This window comes from Pan paniscus, chromosome 7, assembly GCF_029289425.2.
Source record: "Pan paniscus chromosome 7, NHGRI_mPanPan1-v2.0_pri, whole genome shotgun sequence".
Lineage (NCBI taxonomy): Eukaryota > Metazoa > Chordata > Mammalia > Primates > Hominidae > Pan > Pan paniscus.
This window is the reverse complement of record NC_073256.2, coordinates 87,552,994-87,559,425: the sequence shown is the minus strand read 5'-3', so window position 1 is coordinate 87,559,425 and position 6,432 is coordinate 87,552,994.

Here is a 6,432-nt window from a genome sequence, read left to right as displayed (position 1 = left end):
TTTTAAGATGAGAATAGGCAAAACAGTATCGTGCTCTGCTCACCTTCTCCACCTTCACTCTTCACTCAAGCCAAATTATGCTATTATTGATGGAAACACAAACAAAGACAATATATTTTTTTAATTATACTTTAAGTTTTAGGGTATATGGGCACAATGTGCAGGTTTGTTACATATGTATACATGTGCCATGTTGGTGTGCTGCACCCATTAACTCGTCATTTAACATTAGGTATATCTCCTAATGCTATCCCTCCCCCCTCCTCCCACCCCACAACAGGCCTCAGTGTGTAACGCTCCCCTACCTGTGTCCATGTGTTCTCATTGTTCAGTTCCCATCTATGAGTGAGAACATGTGGTGTTTGGTTTTTTCTCCTTGAGACAGTTTGCTGAGAATGATGGTTTCCAGCTTCATCCATGTCCCTACAAAGGACATGAACTCATCCTTTTTTATGGCTGCATAGTATTCCATGGTGTATATGTGCCACATTTTCTTAATCCAGCCTAACATTGTTGGACATTGGGTTGGTTCCAAGTCTTTGCTATTGTGAATAGTGCCACAATAAACATACGTGTGCATGTGTCTTTATAGCAGCATGATTTATAATCCTTTGGGTATATGCCCAATAATGGATGGCTGGGTCAAATGGTATTTCTACTTCTAGATCCCTGAGGAATCACCACACTGACTTCCACAATGGTTGAACTAGTTTACAGTCCCACCAACCATGTAAAAGTGTTCCTATTTCTCCACATCCTCTCCAGCATCTGTTGTTTCCTGACTTTTTAATGATCGCCATTCTAACTGGTGTGAGATGGTATCTCATTGTGGTTTTGATTTGCATTTCTCTGATGGCCAGTGATGATGAGCATTTTTTCATGTGTCTTTTGGCTGCATAAATGTCTTCTTTTGAGAAGTGTCTTTTCATATCCTTCACCCACTTTTTGATGGGGTTGTTTGTTTTTTTCTTGTAAATTTGTTTGAGTTCATTGTGGATTCTGGATAATAGCCCTTTGTCAGATGAGTAGATTGCAAAAATTTTCTCCCGTTCTGTAGGTTGCCTGTTCACTCTGATGGTAGTTTCTTTTGCTGTGCAGAAGCTCTTTAGTTTAATTAGATCCCATTTGTCAATTTTGGCTTTTGTTGCCATTGCTTTTGGCATTTTAGTCATGAAGTCCTTGCCCATGCCTATGTCCTGAATGGTATTGCCTAGGTTTCTTTCTAGGGTTTTTATGGTTTTAGGTCTAACATTTAAGTCTTTAATCCATCTTGAATTAATTTTTGTATAAGGTGTAAGGAAGGGATCCAGTTTCAGCTTTCTACATATGGCTAGCCAGTTTTCCCAGCACCATTTATTAAATGGGGAATCCTTTCCCCATTTCTTGTTTTTGTCAGGTTTGTCAAAGATCAGATGGTTGTAGATATGCGGCATTATTTCTGAGGGCTCTGTTCTGTTCCATTGATCTATATCTCTGTTTTGGTACCAGTACCATGCTGTTTTGGTTACTGTAGCCTTGTAATATAGTTTGAAGTCAGGTAGCATGATGCCTCCAGCTTTGTTCTTTTGGCTTAGGATTGACTTGGCAATGTGGGCTCTTTTTTTGGTTCCATATGAACTTTAAGGTAGTTTTTTCCATTTCTGTGAAGAAAGTCATTGGTAGCTTGATGGGGATGGCATTGAATCTATAAATTACCTTGGGAAGTACGGCCATTTTCACGATATTGATTCTTCCTACCCATGAGCATGGAACGTTATTCCATTTGTTTGTATCCTCTTTTATTTCCTTGAGCAGTGGATTGCAGTTCTCCTTGAAGAGGTCCTTCACATCTCTTGTAAGTTGGATTCGTAGGTATTTTATTCTCTTTGAAGCAATTGTGAATGGGAGTTCACTCATGATTTGGCTCTCTGTTTTTCTGTTATTGGTGTATAAGAATGCTTGTGATTTTTGCACATTGATTTTGTATCCTGAGACTTTGCTGAAGTTGCCTATCAGCTTAAGGAGATTTTGGGCTGAGACGATGGGGTTTTCTAGATATACAATCATGTCATCTGCAAATAGGGACAATTTGACTTCCTCTTTTCCTAATTGAATACCCTTTATTTCCTTCTTCTGCCTGATTGCCCTGGCCAGAACTTCCAACACTATGTTGAATAGGAGTGGTGAGAGAGGGCATCCCTGTCTTGTGCCAATTTTCAAAGGGAATGCTTCCAGTTTTTGCCCATTCAGTATGATATTGGCTGTGGGTTTGTCATAGATAGCTCTTATTATTTTGAGATACGTCCCATCAATACCTAATTTATTGAGAGTTTGTACCATGAAGTGTTGTTGAATTTTGTCAAAGGCCTTTTCTGTATCTATTGAGATAACCATGTGGTTTTTGTCGTTGGTTCTGTTTATATGCTGGATTACATTTATTGATTTGCGTAGGTTGAACCAGCCTTGCATCCCAGGGATGAAGCCCACTTGATCATGGTAGATAATCTTTTTGATGTGCCGCTGGATTTGGTTTGCCAGTATTTTATTGAGGATTTTTGCATCGATGCTCATCAGGGATATTGGTCTAAAATTCTCTTTTTTGGTTGTGTCTCTGCCAGGCTTTGGTATCAGGATGATGCTGGCCTCATAAAATGAGTTAGGGAGGATTCCCTCTTTTTCTATTGATTGGAATAGTTTCAGAAGAAATGGTACCAGCTCCTCCTTGTACCTCTGGTAGAATTCGCCTGTGAATCCATCTGGTCCTGGACTTTTTTTGGTTGGTAAGCTATTAATGATTGCCTCAATTTCAGAGTCTGTTATTGGTCTATTCAGAGATTCAACTTCTTCCTGGTTTAGTCTTGGGAGGGTGTATGTGTCGAGGAATTAATCCATTTCTTCTAGATTTTCTAGTTTATTTGCATAGAGGTGTTTATAGTATTCTCTGATGGTAGTTTGTATTTCTGTGGGATCGGTGGTCATATCCCCTTTATCATTTTTTATTGCATCTATTTGATTCTTCTCTCTTTTCTTCTTTATTAGCCTTGCTAGTGGTCTATCAATTTTGTTGATCTTTTCAAAAAACCAGCTCCAGGGTTCATTGATTTTTTGAAGGGTTTTTTGTGTCTCTATTTCCTTCAGTTCTGCTCTGATCTTAGTTATTTCTTGTCTTCTGCTAGCTTTTGAATGTGTTTGCTCTTGCTTCTCTAGTTCTTTTAATTGTGATTTTAGGGTGTCAATTTTAGATCTTTCCTGCTTTCTCTTGTGGGCATTTAGAGCTATAAATTTCCCTCTACACACTGCTTTAAATGTGTCCCAGAGACTCTGGTATGTTGTGTCTTTGTTCTCGTTGATTTCAAAGAACATCTTTATTTCTGCCTTCATTTTGTTATGTACCCAGTAGTCATTCAGGAGCAGGTTGTTCAGTTTCATGTAGTTGAGCGGTTTTGAGTGAGTTTCTTAATCCTGAGTTCTAGTTTGATTGCACTGTGGTCTGTGAAACAGTTTGTTATAATTTCTGTTCTTTTACATTTGCTGAGGAGTGCTTTACTTCCAACTCTGTGGACAATTTTGGAATAGGTGTGGTGTGGTTTTGAGAAGAATGTATATTCTGTTGATTTGGGGTGGAGAGTTCTGCAGATGTCTATTAGGTCCACTTGGTGCAGCTGAGTTCAATTCCTGGATATCCTTGTTAACTTTCTGTCTCGTTGATCTGTCTAATGTTGACAGTGGGGTGTTAAAGCCTCCCATTATTATTGTGTGGGAGTCTAAGTCTCTTTGTAGTTCTATAAGGACTTGCTTTATGAATCTGGGTGCTCCTGTATTGGGTGCATATGTATTTAGGATAGTTAGCTCTTCTTGTTGAATTGATCCCTTTACCATTATGTAATGGCCTTCTTTGTCTCTTTTGATCTTTGTTGGTTTAAAGTCTGTTTTATCAGAGACTAGGATTGCAACCCCTGCCTTTTTTTGTTTTCCCTTTCTTGGTAGATCTTCCTCCATCCCTTTATTTTGAGCCTATTTGTGTCTCTGCAAGTGAGATGGGTTTCCTGAGTACAGCCCACTGATGGGTCTTGACTCTTTACCCAATTTGCCAGTCTGTGTCTTTTAATTGGAGCATTTAGCCCATTTACATTCAAGGTTAATATTGTTATGTGTGAATTTGATCCTGTCATTATGATGTTAGCTGGTTAGTTTGTTCGTTAGTTGATGCAGTTTCTTCCTAGCCTCAATGGTCTTTACAATTTGGCATGTTTTTGCAGTGGCTGGTACCAGTTTTTCCTTTCCATGTTTAGTGCTTCCTTCAGGAGCTCTTGTAGGGCAGGCCTGGTGGTGACAAAATCTCTCAGCATTTGCTTGTCTGTAAAGGATTTTATTTCTCCTTCACTTATGAAGCTTAGTTTGGCTGGTTATGAAATTCTGGGTTGAAAATTCTTTTCTTTAAGAATGTTGAATATTGGCCCCTACTCTCTTCTGGCTTGTAGAGTTTCTGCCGAGAGATCCGCTGTTAGTCTGATGGGCTTCCCTTTGTGGGTAACCCAACCTTTCTCTCTGGCTGCCCTTAATAATTTTTTCTTCATTTCAACTTTGGTGAATTTGACAATTATGTGTCTTGGAGTTGCTCTTCTCAAGGAGTATCTTTGTGGCGTTCTCTGTATTTCCTGAATTTGAATGTTGGCCTGCCTTGCTAGATTGGGAAAGTTCTCCTGGGTAATATCCTGCAGAGTGTTTTCCAACTTGGTTCCATTCTCCTCATCACTTTCAGACCAATCAGACGTAGATTTGGTCTTTTCACATAGTCCCATATTTCTTGGAGGCTTTTTTCGTTTCTTTTTATTCTTTTTTCTCTAAAGTTCTCTTCTCACTTCATTTCATTCATTTGATCTTCCATCACTGATACCCTTTCTTCGAGTTGATCGAATTGGCTACTGAGGCTTGTGCATTCATCACGTAGTTCTCGTGCCTTGGTTTTCAGCTCCATCAGGTCCTTTAAGGACTTCTCTGCATTGGTTATTCTAGTTAGCCATTCGTCTAATTTTTTTCAAGGTTTTTAACTTCTTTGCCATGGGTTCGAACATCCTCCTTTAGCTTGGAGTAGTTTGATCGTCTGAAGCCTTCTTCTCTCAACTCATTAAAGTCATTCTCCATCCAGCTTTGTTCTGTTGCTGGTGAGGAGCTGTGTTCCTTTGGAGGAGAGGAGGTGCTCTGAATTTTAGAGTTTCCAGTTTTTCTGCTCTGTTTTTTCCCCATCTTTGTGGTTTTTATCTACCTTTGGTCTTTGATGATGGTGATGTACAGATGGGGTTTTGGTGTGGATGTCCTTTCTGCTTGCTAGTTTTCCTTCTAACAGTCAGGACCCTCAGCTGCAGGTCTGTTGGAGTTTGCTGGAGGTCCACTCCAGACCCTGTTTGCCTGGGTATCAGCAGCAGAGGCTGCAGAACAGGGGATATTGGTGAACAGCAAATGTTGCTGCCTGATCTTTCCTCTGGAAGTTTTGTTTCAGAGGAGTACCTGGCCATGTGAGGTGTCAGTCAGCCCCTACTGGGGAGTGCCTCCCAGTTAGGCTACTCGGGAGTCAGGGACCCACTTGAGGAGGCAGTCTGTCCATTCTCAGATCTCCAGCTGTGTGCTGGGAGAACCACTACTCTCTTCAAAGCTGTCAGACAGGGACATTTAAGTCTGCAGAGGATTCTGCTGCCTTTTGTATGGTTATGCCCTGCCCCCAAAGGTGGAGTCTAGAGAGGCAAGCAGGCCTCCTTGAGCTGTGGTGGGCTCCACCCAGTTCGAGCTTCCCAGCCGCTTTGTTTACCTACTCAAGCCTCGGCAATGGTGGGCGCCCCTCCTCCAGCCTCGCTGACGCCTTGTAGTTTGATCTCAGACTACTGTGCCAGCAATCAGAGAGGCTCTGTGGGTGTAGGACCCTCTGAGCCATGTGCAGGATATAATCTCCTGGTGTGCCGTTTGCTAAGACCATTGGAAAAGCGCAGTATTAGGGTGGGAGTGACCCAATTTTCCAGGTGCCCTCTGTCACCCCTTTCTTTGAGTAGGAAAGGGAATTCCTTAACCCCTTGTGCTTCCTGGGTGAGGTGATGCTTCTTCCTGCTTTGGCTCATGCTCGGTGCGCTGCACCCACTGTCCTGCACCCACTTTCCAACACTCCCCAGTGAGATGAACCCAGTAACTCAGTTGGAAATGCAGAAATCACCCGTCTTCTGCGTCTCTCACACTGGGAGCTGTAGACTGGAGCTGTTCCTATTCGGCCATCTTGGCTCCACCCCTCACAAAGACAATATTTTTAACATGTTTTCTTGCCCTTGGAGCAAAGAACAGCAAAGACTAGTTGACTTAATCTGATTTGAGGCAAAACTCTTGACAGGTATTAGTAACCTGAATGTATATTTCCCTCTTGTGGCCATAGTGTTATCACAGGAATGTAGGTGTGTCCATGAGAAAGAA